Source organism: Monodelphis domestica, chromosome 2 (genome assembly GCF_027887165.1).
Source record: "Monodelphis domestica isolate mMonDom1 chromosome 2, mMonDom1.pri, whole genome shotgun sequence".
Taxonomy (NCBI): domain Eukaryota; kingdom Metazoa; phylum Chordata; class Mammalia; order Didelphimorphia; family Didelphidae; genus Monodelphis; species Monodelphis domestica.
Window position 1 is genome coordinate 143,251,486 of NC_077228.1, and position 18,737 is coordinate 143,270,222.

The following is an 18,737-nucleotide window of genomic DNA, read 5'->3' on the forward strand; positions in this document are numbered from 1 at the left end:
AATGAAAGATTTCTACCTAAAAACCTCAGTTGCCTTCTCAGGAAGAATTTCTCTGAAGGACTATTAAAGTGAAACTGACAGAACTGGATACTGAGGTTGAGAGAAATAAAATGCACCTTTGTACTAAGGAGGGAAAAAAATATCAGTGTGAAGAAAAAAAATACCTGCTGTTCAGGCTGGTAGTTGGTTTTTAAAATATAGAAGACAACCTTGACTTCTCTCCTCCCCTTAGAAAAGGACTCAACTTGGTGTTTTTTTAGGAGATGAGGACATCTTTGTATTTACCTGTTGATTATATAAAATATTTCTCCTTCCTTTCCTTATCCAAAGGATAGAACTTCAACTAAAACTGTTTACAATAAAAGATAACTTTGGTGTTTCTGGTGAAAGTAAAAACCTAATAAACGGGCTAAAGAAAAGACCTTCAACTTGATTTGATCACCAGAATGTGAGAGACTTAACAAATTCAATAACAGAGGCTACAGCAACAAAAATGGATAAACAAAAAGGTTTTTTATGTTGTCAGGAATGACCTAAGCAGAAATCTTGGAGATTCAAAAAAAACCCCATGATTAAAATTCAGAAGAAAAAACAAATAAATGAACAAGATTTTGAAAAAAAGATATAAAAGAAGTGAGAGGTATGGAAGAGAGAGTGGAATAAAGGATCAACAGCTTATCAGGAGTGATGCATAATCTTACTTAGCAATAAACCCACTAAAAGTCAGATTGGATCAAGTAGAAAACTCTTAAGAGGCACCAAAAAAAATTTAAAACAAAGTCAACAGAATGTCAAAATATAAAGGAATATATTAAAAACAATAGAACTTGAAAAAATGAAGGAGAGAGAACTTAATAATCATCAATGACTAAAAAAAAGAATCTGGATATCATATATCAAGAAGTAATTAAAGAAACAGCCCAGACCTATTAGAACAAGAGAGATTTGAAAATAACAGGAATTCATTAATGAAACTCCAAAATAAAAACTATTAGGAATTAGCTTCCAAGACAAAGGAAGAAAATACAGTCAGAAAGAATTCATATCTTGAGGAAATATAGTTGGGATTAAACAAGATTTAGTAGTTTTCTTTTTAAAGGAGTGGAGAACATAGAATGTAGTATTCCAAATGAGTAAAGAAAAGATATATAGCTAAGAATGCCCCAGCAAAATTGTGTGTGAGCCAATAAAGGGAAAAAAATGAATCTTCAGTGACAGAGGATTTTCTCATATTCCTCATTTTTTAAAAAGCTGAAAATGAAAACAAACTTTTAAATATTAAATGTAGAAGTTAAAAGAAAAGTGAAAAAATGAAAATTCCAAATGATACTTTGTAACAGTTAACATTTATACTAGGAAAATGAAAGTTAAATGATTTGCTTTATAAAGGTGATATAGCTAGGAAGTATCTGAGGCTGGATTTGAATTTACATCTTCTTACTCCAGATCTAACCCATCCTCTGTACCTTATATTCCATATTTACTGTAGCTTATATTCAATATAAGAATCTAAGGGGGAGGGATAGGTTCAGGAAAGGATAAACAAATACAAAGTTTGGAGAAGGGATAACAGAGAAAGGTAAAAAGTAAAAAAAAATAAGGAAATAATAATTAGAGAATAATATAGAGGAAAAAAATGTGGAATAGAAGTTAGTAAGCATTTGTTAAATGCCTATTATGTGCCAAAGACTGTGCTGAGTTCTGAAGACCCTAAAAGAGACAGAAATCCTGAAAACTAAGGAAGAAATTAACCAAATTGAAACCCCAGCATTAAGTTAATAAATAAAGCAGAGTTGTTTGGGGGCAAAAATAAAGGTAAATTATTGAGATAAAAAGAAAAAAGCACTAAAATCAAATTACTAATATTAAAAATGAAAAAGAATTCACAACAAAAGCAAAAGAGTATTATTAGTAACTTTTTCTCTGTGTCAATAATACTAACATTTTAAATGAAATAAATGCATATTACAAAAATATGAAATAACTTTAAAGACAAGTGAGAATAATATGTAAGAGGAAAAATATTACAAATCACAACAATTAGATAAATACCAAAGGAATTCTAAGATTCCAGCTAACATCCATCAGAGTAGCAAAGATGACAAAATAAAAAAATGATAAAGATTGGAGGCGATGTGTTCAATCAGACACATTGAACTGCCATTAGAGGATGAGAGAATAAGTATAATCATTTTGTAAAGCAGTTTTGAAATTCCAAAAAAAAAGTTAACTAAATAATGTTTTTGCCTTTGACTTAGCTATCACTACCAGGCCAGTATCTGAAAAGACTTCAAAGAAAGAAGAAAAGGTCTTTTGTGGAGTTATGTTCCAGAGGATACCCCCCAACCCCAACAATAGGTGAAAATTTGTGAAGTAGTGGTGCTATGTTTATTTTAACATATATATGTATATATATATATATATTTTTAAAGCTTTATAAACCCTCCCACTTTACTATAAACCTTTTCCACACTCATTAACCTTTTAAGCACTGAGACAATCAGCGCCCAGGATACAGAACACAGAGCTGTGGTTGGTTGCCTTTCATTTGATCAACCAGTACAGAAATGCCTGTTTTGCTTTGTTCTCAGTCGTGTACAATCTCATGTGCAAACAGTAGTGGTGGTATACTGTATTTCCATTGTGGACAGTATGGTATTCATCTGCAAAACCCCACGATATAGCGAAAACTTCACAATGCAGAATTAGATTTTTTATTTTAAACCTGTGATACCACAATATAGCAAGGGATGACTATGGTTGCTCTTACTTTTGTGTGTGTGTGTGTCAAAAAATTAGAATCTAAGAGGATACCCATCAATTGAGAAATGGCTATGTAATAAGTTATGTGTATAAATATGATGCTATTATGTTTAAGAAATTATTTTTTGTTGTGAAATGCATTATAAGAATTTTTTTAAATATGTGAAAAAATACAATTAAAATTACATTTGTAATAGTTAAAATTAAATTATGATGCTGCTAGTAGCTTTAGTAGATTTATTACATCAAAGTTGTGATAATAAAGAGAGGGATATAAGTAGAGTTGCCTAGCCTACCACCCTATGTGCCATTCTGACGGAATGAAGCTCACCACCACAGGGATTTCCTCAGGTCCAGTCTCCAGTCAGAAGAGCACAAGAGAGAGAGACCAGAGCCTTGGTCTCGTCTTATAAACCTTTATAATTCACCATGTCACTTCCTGTCTCTCTGGTTTCTCTTTCCTGTCATTGTAGGCTGGTCTATGTGAAAGGGAATTCTTTATTCCCTTTATCTATGTTGAGTTAACACTCGTAAAAGGGAATTCTTTATTCTCTTTGTCTACTTTGAGTTAATATTCAGTCAACTCTTTCTTTTAGTACCCCTACTTATTACCTAGCTAACTATTAAGTAAAGAGAGCTCCACCCTTTTAACCCAATTAGTCAGAAATGTGTGAATCCCATGATAAAAGAGTTTATACCTTCAGAGGCCTATAATAAGAATTAATAACTTCAGAGGTGAAAACTGGATCCCATAAGACACCGGCTCCCTGGACAGTGTTGGGCAATTTAGAAGCTGTGATTGGCCCCTGTGAAGAGGGGAAGGGACAAGAAGCCACTATAAAAGGCCCTGAATTTCTGGGGCTAGGAAGTCAGCTTCAAGAAGAAAGTTGACTTCAGGAAGAGTCGACTTCAGGAGTCATCTTCAGCTCTGGTTATCTTGACCTGCCTCTTGTAGGGAACTTGGGTCAGTGAATGCTAGCTGGCTTTCCTTTTCCTGACTTTCCAGAGAGAGTTTAACTTCAGTTGAGAGGGTTAACAAGTTGGGCCTGGCTGAGTTGAGCACTGGAACAATATTTAGAGTGATAGGCTAGACATCTTCTCTATTCCTTTTTCTATTTCTCTACTTTTCCTCTTTCTACCTCTTTTGTAAATAAAAGCTATAAAAAGTCATTTTTAATTAGAGCTATAATATTTTAAATCGGCAACCACCATATTTATAATTTTCATATATTTTAGTCAAACCATTTAACATTTAATTCCTACATCTATCACATCTCAGGAACCAATCAAAAGCCTCAATTTGCCTAGCACTGCCCTGGGGGTAAGAGATAGGGGCAGTACTTGTGTGGTCTTTTATAGGACTAAGTGTTAATGACTAAGTATGAACTGTCTTGTTGGTGTCTTACTAAATGTTAAGCAGGGGTACTTCAAGTTCCTGATTAAGTCAAAAATAGACAAAGGGAATAATTGACTTTCACAACTCCCCCTGTGTATTGGAAGACAAGCACGTTGAAATCTCCCAGATTTACATGCCTACTCTTCCCAAAGAATCCCTTCAAATATATAGTTTATGCCTCTAAAGATCTAGCTAAATATAAGAGGGAAATAAAAGAGAAAGGAAAAAATATCAGTGGTTGATAGGTGCATTGACAAAAAGCCAATTAGAGGCAATCCTGTTTAGCATAAGAGTTTACATTCAGAATAAAAGTGTTCAACCACTTTCAGTTCCATTCACTACATCCCAAACTTCATTCTGGATCTTCTCATGCAGTGTATGGTTTCCTCAGGCTTCTTTATGGCACTTTCTTCAAATGATTCACTTTCTTGATTCAGGGAGTCAGTGAGCTTCATTTTCTGAAATTTCTATCAAAAAAAAACTTTAAATATTAGATTTTACAAAAATTATACACATTCATGCAATCTCAATTCATTTACCAAAAAACTATTTTATTGAACTAGAAAAATAAAATTCATTTGGAAAAACAAAAATGAAGAATATCAAAGCAAGCAATGAAAAAAATTAATGAAGGTGGTCTAACAATATCAAATTTCAAACTATATTATGCAATAATTCCAAATTTTTGGAAAGAGTTTTTTGGTAAAAATTGTGTGGAAAACTGGAAAACAGTTTGACAGAAACTAGATATTGGCCAATTCATATCTCAAGATCAAAATGGAAACATGACCTACGTAGATAAATAAAGGGAGATGTTATAACCAAATTAGAAGAATAGGGAACTTATTGCCTATCATTTATAGGTAGAAGAACTTGAGAATAAACAAGAGATAGAAAGCATTGTGAAATTTAAAACAGATAACTGATTACATTAAATTGAAACGTTTTGTACAAATAAAACTAACATAGCTAAGATTAGAAGGAATACTATAAGTTGGGAAAACATTTTTATATCAATTTCTTGGACAGAATTTTCATATCTAGAATATGTAGAGAACTGTGCCAAATATATGTCAAATATGAACCATTCCCCAATTGATAAATGGTGAAAAGATAGTAATAGACAGTTTTTAGATGAAGAAATCAAAGCTATATATAATTATGAAAAAATGTTCGAAATCATTGATTAGAGAAATGCAGTTCAAATGTTTCAAATCTATCAGATTGGCTAAAATGATAAAAGGTCAAAATGACAAATATTTCAGGGGATGTGGAAAAATGAGGACACGAATCCATTTTTGGTGCAGTGCTGAACTGATCTAATCATTTTGGAGAGCAATCTGGAATTATACTATTCTCAAAAGAGTTATAAATGTGTATTCCTTTGATCCAGCAATACCATTATTAGGTTTATTTCCTAAGGTGATCAAGGAAAGAGAAAAAGAAACTTATGTTCTAAAATATTTATAGCAGCCATTTTTGTGATGGCAAAGAACTGGAAACTGAAGGGATGTTCATCTGTTGGGGAATTGTTTAACAAATTGTGGCATAAGATTGTAATGGAATATTATTGTGCTATAAGAAATGGCAAACCAGATGTTCACCAAAAACCCTGGAAAGACTAATATGAAGTAATGCAAAGTGAAGTGAGTAAAAGTAGGAGACTGTTGTATGTGATAACAGCAATAATATGTAATGATCAATTGTGAATGATTTAATTATCAGAAACACAAGGATCTTGAATAACTTAAGGGAATCATGATGAAAAAGGATACCAATTTAGTACTGATGTTGTCATTATGTTTTGGAGATAAAAGTTTCTGTAACCCCACCTTCTCTCATTCTCCTCCCCATACTGCGGTCAGGAAAAGCCACTCATTACTAAGCTTTACTTTTGTCTTTTTTTTCTTCTACTTCATGTGATTATTAATAAATTTTATAAAATATAATACTTGGAGTTAATGGTTATTAATTTTAATCTTAGAAGGGGAGAAAGGAAGAGAATTTGGCAATGAAAATAAATGAAAATTGAATACAAATATTTTTTAAAGCCTTGAAAGACTTGCTTGAAATAATGCTAAGTGAAGTAAGCAGAACCAAAATAATTTTTACAGTAACAACTTTCAAAGCTTTTAGAACTGTATTCAGTAAAATGACTGTTCATGGTTCCAAAAGACTTGTAATGAAACATGCTCCCCATTACAAAGAAGTGATAGATTTTAGGTACATAATGAGACCTAGAATGAGATCTTCAAGAATTTTTTATTTTTTTCTTTTCTTCCAATGAGACAGGGAGGATAGAGAGAAAATAGATTTCTTAAATTTTTTTTTTAAAGTGTAATGGAAAAAATTCTGTAGTTTTGAAATGTCATATGCACTTTCAGATTAGGTTAATTGATTATGAGTTTTGCTTAACTCTTTGTTACAAGAGATTTCTAATGAATAATTTGTAAAGTTTTGAAATGTAAAAATAACATTTTGGGTACAATTTTTTTTTAAAGGAAAGGCTATATCTAGTCACACATGTATAACCTAGATCAAATTACTTACCTTCTTCAAGAGAGGTGAGGAAGGATGCAGTGAGAATATGAAGCTCAAATTTTTAGAAAATAAATATTAATAATTGTTTTTACATGTAATTGTGAAAAATAAAATATGTATTTTTTTAAAAAGGTATGCTTGAGCTGGACCTTAGAGAAGGATTTAAACAAAAATAAAAGAACAGTCCATTCCAAATATGGGGGATGGCATTTGCAAATCCATGGAAGTGGGTGGGAAGATAGAATGATATTAGGGAACTGAACATTTTGCAAGAATATAGTTTGTGAAGAAAAATGCCATGAAATCTATTTAAGTGGCTTCAAGGTAGATTGTAGGTGGCCTTGAATGTAGGGCAAAAAGTTTGTATTTAATTGATAGGTGATATGGAATGCCTTTGTCAAAGGTTTGTGTTTTTTTTTTTAATTTACTGAATGATATATTCTGATTTGTGCATTAGGGACATTGCTTTAGAGTTGTGTGAATTTGAAAGGGGGAAGACTGAGGCAGAGAAACTAACTAGTTAGGAGGTTCTTATAATAGTTCATTGTAAATGGTGACTGGCAGTATATAAAAAAAAAGTTAAAAAACAAATGTCTAAATGAAGGAGGAAAAATCTTGACTTAATATCTAGTGTTCTATACCAGGATTCTGCCATCTCTAAAAAGAAGTCAGGGAGGTCTCTTGTGTTTTTTGGGTGCTTCAAGTTTGATCATTATAATTTCATAGTATTCAGTTTTTATTGTTGTTCTTGGTTCCAACTATTTATATTTTAGCCATTGTGTACATTGTTTTCTTGGATCTAGTTTATTTCACTTTGTATCAATTTATCTAAGTCTATGCTTCTCAGGATTAATCATGTTTCTCAAAATTTACTTTAAAATAAATAGTATATCTAGTTGTAGTGATAAGAAGCATCCTAACTTTATTCCTAATCTTATTGTAAATGCCTCTACTTTATTCTATTTACACATAATGATGGCCTTGGTTTTAATCCGATATTACTTATATTAAGGAAAAATTAATTTAATCCTATTTTTCTTGTGTTTTTAATAAGACTTTGTGCTTTATCTTGACAGGAATATCTGTTGATATAGTCATATGAAGTTAGTTCATTTAAATATGGTCATTTGTGAATTTTCCCCAATATCGAACTTACTCCTTTATTTCTGGTATAAATCTTAGTGCATAATTTTTGTAACTTGTTGCTTCAGTCTCTTTATTAGTACTTTATTGACAATTTTTGTGTCAATGTTCATTTAGGTTATTGTCTAACCTTGTTTCTCTATTTTGACTATTGTTTTTAGGTATTAAGACTATATTTGTGTTTTTTCCCCAAATAATTAATATTCAAATTAATTACTATTTGAATGTTTGATATAATTTACTGTTCAATTTATTAAATGCTTTGTTAATTATCTTTTTGTGGGGTGAGGGAGAAGTTCATTTATGATGTTTTCATTTACTGAATTCTGTATCATTTTTGATACTAGTAAATTGCTTTTCCTCTTTCATTTAAAAAAAATCAAATTAGCTAATAGTCTATCAAAAACCTTCTTTCTCCCCCTCTCTCCTTTAACCTCCCTCACTCAACTTTTGTTTTACTTATTAATTCAAAGGTCTTTTTTTTAAATTTTGGTAATTTTGGGGGGGTTTTCAGAATATTCATTGATGTTTAATTGTAGTTTTAAAAAATCTATTGGCTTTCTCGTTTATGATCAATTAATTGATTTTTTTCTTTTGTGGATGAAAATGTTTAGAGAGAAAAATTTTATTGTATGGAATTTTTGATTGCATCATCAATATTTTGATATGTAGTCTCATTATCATCAATATCTTTAGTGATATTATTTCTTGTTTCTGTGATTTGTTGTTTGATCTACCACTTCTGTAGGTCTTCATTTAATTTTTAATCCTTTCTTTAGCAGGCCTTTATTAACTAATTTATATTTCATTAAGTTCAATAAACACTGTGTTGAATATTTCTGCTTTTTTTCATTTATTTGAGATGCATTTATGCCCTAACATGAGCAATTTTTGTGAAAGTGCCATTCACATATGTACGTATTTCTGTTTATACCCATTTATTAATAGCTAGTAGTTGATATGTTGCTTTTAAAAATTCAGTTTTTTAAAGGTATTTTTTTTTAATAGATTTCTCTAAATCTGAAAGAGGTACATTAGGACCTCTTCTGTTACATTTTTACTCTCTAATATTTCTCTAACTCATTTTACATTTACTTTAGGTTATTTAGTGCTATGCCATTTGATGTATATATGTTATGTTTTAGTATAAATTCACTGTCTATGTGACCTTACAGCATAATGTAGTTTCTCCATTTCTTTTAATCAAATGCGTTTTTGCTTTGTTTTGTTTGCGAACATGATTGCTATCACCTGCCTTTTGAATTCATTTAAAGCATAATAGATACTTTTCTAGCACTTTAACTTTATGTGAATTTGTATTGCAAGCAACATATTGTTGGGGTTTTTTTGGAATTAATTCTGCTTTTCTTTTTTTTTATCAGCTAATTTGCATTCAATTCTGTTATTACTTTCTTTTATCCTGTACTCTTATGCTTTTTACTCTTTGCTTTCCATACTTCACAAAAAATGTGCTAGTGCTTTATTTTCAAAGCATTCTGGAAAAGTCAGTCACTGTGTTTTCCCTTTACAACCCTCCCCCCCTTTTTTAGTTTTTTTTTGAGTTGTCATATGGAAAAGCTGGACTGTAGTTTTTCCTCCTACTCTACCATCTTTTGTTAGTCTCCGAGTTGTGTTTTCTAGTATAATCAAGCCATATTTAGAGTATATGTGTCTAAACATATTTAAATAATTTGACCACTTATGATTATGTGGACTTTTTATCTTGCATTTTCTTTTATGATACCTTATGGGTAATAGCTTTGATTTGATAGCTATTCTGTGATAGGGAGTGTAACATGACATTTTGCTTTCTGATGTTATTTCCAGAAATGCATTAAACTATAAAAGTAGAGATTGCCCGAATTCTGATGTATCTTTACACATAACCAAATCTTTATAGTATATATACAGTCTGCCTTCTAGAGTGCTTTACAAATCTTGAATTGCTATATGTCTGCCATGATTATTAACTTTATTATTACAAATAGCAATAAGATGTGCATTTATTTTTGAACTGCAAAGAATGCAATGTTGTTTTTATTATGCATGCAGCCAAAATATTTTTTTTCAGGAACATATTTTCAAAATTTTAATGAAATGTAATGGTAGGGTAATCGGTAAAACCTGCCCTTGATTATTCATACTGGTGGAGAGAAGATCATTTCCAGATGAATTCTGTTCTTTGTCTTGTGCTTTACTAATTACATTTCATTATAGGTGTGTCTGAGGTTCTGGGGTTACTTGTTTAACTAAATCCTGAAATTACTGGTGAGGACTCAGTGTACACTACAGTATTTGGAGTTGAAGCAACATAAGTTTGCATTTAACTTCTCTGGTCCTTTCTTTTCTGATCTGTAAAATGTGGGGATTAAATTAGATGACCCTGAGGGTCCCTTCTATTTTCAAATCTTTGATCCAATGATCTGATCTTTTAAGGATCTTTGAGGCACCTTTCTCCATAAAGAACCCCTTCTTTTACTTTTTCAAGAATTCGCTCCACATAGGCTGTACTAAACAATTCTCCTCTGGAAAGAACAAAGGAAATGCTTAAGGAATTGGTTTAAAAGTAATTCTCCTTATGATTTTTTTTAATTGGCTATAAATCTATATTAATGTTTTAAAAGGAAAGGAAACAATGCCAAGTAGTTCTTTAAAGAACAGCTTATGTGTAATAACATTTATTGCAGTTTTCTTTTTTATTTTCCTTAAGCTTTGTTATATGAAACTCATGGTTTTATTTGTTTTTTGGAAAATAGATTGTTTTTTTTTTAAATCCACCCTAATCCTTCATTTATAATATAGAAGTTTCTTCTAGAGTTAAAAGACAATTCAAGAAGAACTTGTAATTACTACCACTACTTCTCAGAACTTTAGTGTTGATACCTTTTCAACCTAACTGCTTTTTTTTCTCTTGGCAGTCTATTGAAACTGGAAGCCTGCTAAAAATAATCTTTTTTTAAAATTACTATTATTGTTATTCTGGACCTGTGATTTTATCTCTGTAGGAAAACTACTTCTGTCATTGTAGATAAGCAAGTGTCTGCACCTTCCCTTTTTAAAGTGCTGCTGCCCAAGGGCACTGAGAGCTTAAATAACCTATCCAAAGTCACTTGTGAATTGTAAAAATAGTCATATGTTTGAGTCACTCCCCTGATTTGCTGATTTAGTTAACTTGTCAACAAAAGGAACTATTCATGTGGCCTGGCCTTTCTGTGATGTAATGGTTATAGTTATGATCCTTTTGATCAGTTTCTTTTGTTAGACAATCAGATCAAACCACCCTTTTTAATAGTACATTCTTGAGTTTTGACTAGAATTCAAGTTAAGCTCACTGGCATAGAGTTTGCAGACTACATTCTCTTCCCTTTTTGGTGGTGGTGGTGGGGAATGCCAAAATTTCTTCATGATCTTTGATCACTGTTAGTTTACTCATCAATCATTTCGTTCCATTCTTTCTAACTCCTTCAGAAATAATTTCCTGATGTTTGGAATCATCATGGATACCTAAAGTAGGCTCTTACTCTGTCTGTATTTATACTAGAGATAAATTATCTGTTTTTGTTTTTCCTAGTTCAAAGATCATTGTCCTTGTCAAAAAAAAAACAAAAAACAAAGCAATACAGAATTGAATATCTCTGTCTTCAGTCTTCTGTTTTCTTTGTTCTGTGACCCACCATCTTTCCTTTCACCTCCAACAGCAGTATCTTATTTCCTCTAACACCTTTTCTCCAATACTCCAAATACTCAAATAGATCTGTGAACTGATGGATTTGGAAGTTTCTGGTTAGGATGCAGATTGCAATCCACCCATGACTATCTAGGCAGTCTAGTTCTTATCCATGTTGGACTATTAAGTTTGTCACAGAGAAGGGAAGGAAGGATGATTTATTAAATACCTACTATGTCTTAGACACTATGCTAAGCATTTTGCAATATCATTTGATTCTCACAATAACCCTGGAAGTTGTTGCTTTTATTATCCCCATTTCATAGTTGAAGAAACTTGAGGTTAATTGACTTGTCCAGGGTCACTCAGCTAGTACATAGCTGAGACTGGATCTGTTCTTGAGTCTTTCTGATATCAGGCTTAGTGCTAGTCATTGTGCTACCTAGCTATCTAGTGTCTATCCACTTTGCTAGAGGCCTTCCTCACTTTTTTCTTATATCTCAAGGATACTAATGCAATACTTGGACTGTCTACTCATCATCCTTCAGTTCTGTCATATGATCTATATATCTTCTAATTTTATTATACATCTTCTAATTTTATTATACATTTCTCTGATGACATATCTGAACTCCTTCAAAGCTCTTCAAAATTCTTCATTGGTTGTGTATTGCAGATTTTTTTATAGTTTTCATTGCTTTATATATGATATTCATTTTTAGTTTTTGGTAGAATGGTATTCCACATCCACAGTAATACCAGTAGTATATTGATATTAAAATGATGGGGCATTTGCTCTCTTGTGAAGTTCAGGAGTCAGGTCCTTCTTTTCAACTCAGCTCAAACTCATTTTCCATCCATATTGCTTCTTCAAAATACACATGCTGCTAGATAAATAAAGGTTGTTATTTAGGCAATAAGAAATCTTCATCCATTTGGTCTTTCTTATGTGAGTGGTCATATCCAACTCTTTTGGGTGATGAGATATCTCTTCTGGAAACTGCAGTGATCCAAGATTTGATACAATCAGCATAGTGTCATCCATAAAGGGAAGCCTTTGGATGACTTCACCATCCACAGGGAAAGTGTAATCTTCAGGCATAATGATAAATACTTCTGGTAAGCATAATTCAAAAAATCAGTCAGGATACTTTAAAACATTTACAGAGATAATCTTGTTAAATGATCCTCAGATTATAGTTAGTAGATGAAGAATAAGGCTGGATATCATCTTGCTTAAGAATCGGTCATGTAGCATTTTGCAGTATTGAATGAAATATTTTTTCATAATTAAGAGAAATATATTAGAATTTTCAGTTAATTTTGAAATGGTAAACGTCAGTAATTGGTAATACACAAAATGTATTTTTCTCTTCTGTAAATGAATTATGAGGTTACAAGTCATACATTTTTACCAGACTTAAGTTTTTATTTTTAATAATTTGTAGAGTTTTGAATAAAAAGGGCCCAACTCTGTCTCTCTAGGCCTCTATCTCTCATATCTTTTATCATCAGATGATTTAAGATAATCTTAAGTTATTAAAATGGTATCTGACTTCAAACTTTTAGTGCTGTTTTAAGCTTTGGTAGCTGTGTATAACCTTCACTAGCTTAAAACTGCACTAAAAATTTTGGGATACCCTTTATGTGTAATATTTCAAGACATTTTGTGCTTCTCTGAGGAAAAAGAATGCTTTCTACAAACAATGGGAAAATAACCAGTGTGTTATGATATATAATAGTTTATAAATGGTTTTTAAAAATAAACCTTTTTTTTTTTTGATCTGGACCTGAGAATTCATCCATGCCAGAAGACTCCATTGTGTAAACTTTCCTCACATGTGTAGATGGGCAAATTATGCATAACCTGTATATTGACCTGCATGTAGAGTTACTTGGTTTATTCAGAAGGTAAGTGATTTGCCCACCTATTAGGCATAAGATTTTGAAATTGAACCCAGATCTTTCTCTCAGGCTGCTTCTGGGATATAGCCATTACCAAATGAATTTAAATCTTCTTTAAAAGGAAAGAATAATCTTAGTGCTTACATAAATAATTTTTCATCATTGCTCATACAAGAACAGTGAAAATTCCCTGGTACAGTAAACAATTTTTTAAAAAACTGTTGGCAGAACTAATAGATCTGATAGTCCTTGACTCTTATGTTTTAAGACTTGAGTTTCCTTAAATTTTTTGCAGTTGGAGAATAAGCATTTTTTAATCTGGTGAGAGATTTATTCTGATTTTTAGTCTTTGTAAACAAAGACACGACAAATTTGCTAAAAATATATTTTATAGTGTTCATTAGTACTACTTTTGAAAAAATCTTGTGGTTTCCTTACAAGTACACAAAATTATAAAATGAGTATAAGCTTTATTAGCTGATAAACATGTTGATTCATTTGGCTCAAAGCTCTTGAATGGAGCCAAAGGGGCACAGATTGTTCTTTACCCCACCCAGTGGTAGAATGTTTTTCTTCCTTTCCTTCTCCTTGAGGGAAGTGAACTGGAACAAGTGACTCCTCTCCTTTAATCTATTTTCAAGAATGCTTAGGAGGAAAAAAGGAGAACAATTTCTCACTTTCCTACTTCTTTCATCTCTTCTTTGTGGGTCATGAGATAAGGAACACAGATTTTATATAACAATATTGGAAAAACTTTGTAGGGCTTTATGGAAAAAAAGGATAATGTACAATGGCATAATGGTGACTTGGCTGCCACTTACTTTCCACATTTCTATTCTATAAGATATACCTACATGCTGACTTTGGGAAGTGGATTTTAAATCCCATAATCTAGGGTTCTACCGGGCAAGTTGACTCAAGTTAGGATATTTTAAAGAATAAATTCTAATAACACAAACATTCTTAGAAATGTTTGAGGAGAGGTATGTATAGGTGTACATGGATTAGAACAACTAAGATTTTAAAAGGACGTTTCCTGAAGGGATAGGGTGAATAACTGAGAAGCAGTAAAATATAGTTACCATGGTCTTTGACCTACAATAAGCTGGAACTTAACAGTAATGCTTCTTTGATATTTAATGGATCCATGATCTCATAAATTTTGTCATCTTATGTTGTATAGTTTTTGTTTGTGTTCTATAAATCTTTCAGAGAAAATCTACCCAATATGTTGGAGGCCTTTCTTTTGGACTTCTAATTTTGTTAATCTCAACTCAGTATTTAGGTTGACTGTTATTTCTTTCTTTGCTATGACAGACTTTCTTTATTTTCTAAGGAATATCTCTTGGGTGATATAGTAGTTAAATTAGTCTTTGCAGATAGGCTGAAAAATAGTGATTTCTTTTGTGTTCTCTTTTTGAATACTCCTGTCACTGTCATATTGTATATAGTTATTTACATGTCATTTTTACTCTTATAATGTGAGCTCCTTGCAGGCAGGCACCTTGTTTTTACCTTTCTTTTTCATCACAAGTGCTTGGTATAGCATGAGACACATATTAAGGCTTAAATGTCACCTGACTAACTCAGCTAACAATGTTTTTTCCTAAAGTTTAAGGTCTGATCATGTCACTATGCAGTAAGTTCAAGTGGCTACTTGGTAAATTCCAGTTACTTTGAGGACTATAAAGTCCTCCATTTGGCATTTAAAATTCTTTACAACTTGACCTTTTACTACCTTTCTAATTGTGAGAGGACCATGGTTCCATTTCCCTACAATAGAGATAAAAAACAAACTAACAAAAAACCAACAAAATTGTTCTTGGCACTTGCTTGACCCTTACCTTCCTTGATGTGGCTTTTTGGTCATTTGAAGGTATAAAAGATCCCTGGATCTCTCAGACTTAGTGGACTTCTGAGGACTGTTTAGATTAAAATTTAGTTTTCATGCTAAAAGTATTATATTTTTATGAGGTTTATTAAAGATTAAGAAATAAAGAAAATGCAAAATAAGAAAGCACGTGCCTAGGAGGGCAGAAAGGCCCATTCAATTTCACTTATACTACATCTTGAGAGATGCGTGTGCTTGGAAGCGGAGGCAGGGAGAGAGAGAGAGCCAAAGTAGGTGGAGGGTCAGCTTAAATACAATTTCTGTTCTCGGCCCAGGTGAGGAACTCACCTGGGATTATGGGGAACTCTGGGAGCTACCAAGGACTTCTGGGAATTGAAGTCCGGGGTCCAAATCTCCATTTTAATAGGACCATCATAATCTGCCCTGTTCATCACATACAAACAAGTGTTTTTATATATGGAAATAAGAGAGGTTCTGTGTACAGAGAAGCTAAATGGTAACGTTTCCTTGTTGAATATCATTGCTGTGTTAGGGCAAACCATACCTCCTTTCTTAATCGTTCAGTGATTTTTGCATCTGTCATTTTAACCTAATAGTGAATGTGAATTAAGAGAGTGCTAGCATTAGGCCTATCTCCAACATCAGTCTTCTTGTTCTACTAGGTTCCTCTCTTTGTACTCTTTATAATACAATTGCACTCATGTTTTTGCTGTTTCTCACATAGAGCATTCCTGTCTATTGTCACTATGCCATTGTATTGGATGTTCACCATGCCTCGATTTCTTCCCCTTTTTTATGTGTTTTTTAATTTTTTCATTTAAAATTTTGAATTACTAATTCTCTCCTACTCTCCCAACTTTCCCCTACATATTGAGAAAACATAGTATGATACCTGTTGTTTGTGTGAAGTCATGCAAAATGTATTTCTGTATTAGCCATATTTCAAAGAAGGAAGCTACAAAGAAAAACAAAGTGAAAGAAAAATATGCTTCTCTCTACCCTCAGTTAATCAGTTCTCTCTGGATATGGACAGCATTTTTTTTTCATAATGATTCTGACAATGAGAATTGTTGTGGATCATTGTATTGATTGGAGCTCAGTTTTTTCCTGGTTCTCTGCTCACTTTACTTTTTGTTATTTCATGTCTTCCCAGGTCTTTCTGAAACCACCTCTCCTGTTATTTCATACACCACAATAGCATTTCATCACAACCATATATCACAACTTTGTTTAACTATTCCGTAGTTGATGGACATCTCTCTAAATTTCCAACTCTTTGCCACTACAAAAACTCTTGTTATAAATTTTTTTTTTACATTTGGGTCCTTTTCTCTTCCACCTTCTCCAGGAGGCTTTGCAGATCTCCTTGGTTCTAGTACCTTTCTCTTCCAGATTATCTTCCTTCAGTGCGTAATATGAACCTAGTGTTTTTTTTTTTTAATATGCTATCTTCCCCATTAGCATATGAACTCCTTTGGGGCAGGGACATCTTTTTCCTGTTTCATCTTCTTTAAATTGGTTATTTCCCTGGTTGTCTCCATATTAGGCATCCATACCTATTGATAATAAAGAATTACTAAGTTCTTTATCTAAAAGTATATCACTGAACCCAGGATACTTGAGGAAGAGAGTGACTATTTTACCTGTAGGTAGTGAACTATGCAGGTAGACCACGGCATTTCCAAGTCATCATTTTCTGTTACATGGCTAAATTCCTCTTAAACTGTCTACCGCTTGTCAGGAGGGATGTGGCTTAATGTAAAAGTTAAACTGGGTCTTTACGACTGTTAAACCAGTTCTAATTGATGTGAGGATAATTTAGGGTTGTGACATAATCTAAATTTGATTTTTGGTCCCCAGGGGATATCCCAAATAAAATACCCAAGTCAGTTTGGAAATATATGGTGGTTTAATTAATCAATATATAGGGAAGAAATCAAGGAGAAAAGACAAGGAAAAGGTATAGGATTTCTCCCACCCAGCCTGTGCCAGGTGAGTTCAAAGTCCTCCGCCACAAGATGCTTGAAGATTAGAGACATTCTCTAAGAGGATAGTATTTGGAAGGTAAAGGAGAGAAAATCAGCCTAAACTCCAAGAGATCTGAGAAGAGCCTCACCGAACTAGGTTACTAGGCTTCCTCCAGTATGGTATCAAGGAAAACTCACTGCTAAACCTGGACAATAGCAGTTGACATGCTCAACAAGCTGGTGCCAGCCACCTCTCCTCTGTCAAAGAGGCCAGAAAGAGGAAGTGATGTGATATGTAGATAGTTTTACATCACTTTCCTGCATCTCACATGTACCAGTGATATCGTAGGCTTGGCTTAGGACACCCCAGGGGTCTGTCAGTTGTTTCTGATTTGACATTTGGTAGCACATATCTGTCATAGGCCATCCTCCTTAATCCTTAAATATGGGTGTAGACATTCCTGATTTTGTTAGACTAAGTAGGGTGGAGTAATCTCAAGTTCACATTGAACAATTAGGGACTTTTGCCATATAGCTTTAAAAACTGTTTTTTGCACATAATAGTAGCTCCATATATGCTTACTGACTGATTTGAATATGAACTCATGGGTCATTATAGTATTCAAGATGTAATACTTTTGTAGGGATTTGGGCATTTGGATTTGGATTCAGTGGTTTCTTCCTGCATATAATCCTAGTTTTGCTACTTACTTGCAATGGGTTTCTGGTTAAGCTACCTAACTGTTTTGGTCTCCAGTTTTCCTTTTCTAATGAAACAATAAGGTTGGAAATTACTTAGTACATGGCTTTAATGACTTTAGTATTCCTTCTGTGTTGTTTAGTCTACTATTTTGGTACAGTGTAGACAGATTGGTTTTCCGGAGCATTGTTAAAGAATTTGCCATTCTTTTTTTTTAATAGAGGTATGTAATCTTAATGTATTGATCAAATTCATTTTCATAATTTTCTTAGTCCTTAAAATTTTTATAGAAAATCAGTCTTTTAAACAGTTGCTTTTTTTTTTTTATAAGCATGGCAGTCTAGACATGGGATGCTTCCCCTCCTCAGTCCCACCTATATAGATGACCTAAAAAGACCCCCCAAAACGATTCTCATAAGAATTAAGGGACTCTACAGTAGGGTGCAGCATTGAAGATACATTGGATCTGGGCATTTCCACACTATAAGGGAGTGAAAAAGCTCCCACCCAAACTTGAGCTGATTTACCCACCCCCACCCCACCTACGGAGCCAGAGTTAGAGCCAGTGCACACCAGAATCAAAGAGTGAGTGAGGGGCACCTCTGGAATGTGCAAGAGGCAGCTCTAGGTCTTGGGAGCTGACTAAGACCACCAAGGACCTATTCCTGAGACCAATTACACTTGAAACCCCGGCGGGCTGGTGGGGGAACTCAGACCTTTGGGCGCTCAGAGCCAGCACGTGTGTCAGAAGCAGCAAGTGAGCAAGGGGAACCTTTAGGTCTTGGGAGCTGACTAAGACCACC

At 33.1% G+C, this 18,737-nt stretch overlaps 1 protein-coding gene and 1 long non-coding RNA gene across 8 annotated transcripts in view; both read left to right on the forward strand.

The window, feature by feature from the left end:
- Positions 1-18,477, forward strand: part of LOC130456836 (uncharacterized) — a 38,418-nt gene extending 19,941 nt beyond the window's left edge. The window contains exon 2 of the long non-coding RNA XR_008915856.1: positions 2,259-18,477. This is a non-coding gene — a long non-coding RNA (uncharacterized LOC130456836). The remainder of the gene's footprint in view (positions 1-2,258) is intronic.
- AKT3 (AKT serine/threonine kinase 3) overlaps positions 1-18,737 on the forward strand; it is a 443,431-nt gene that overhangs the window by 106,181 nt on the left and 318,513 nt on the right. The window lies entirely within an intron of this gene.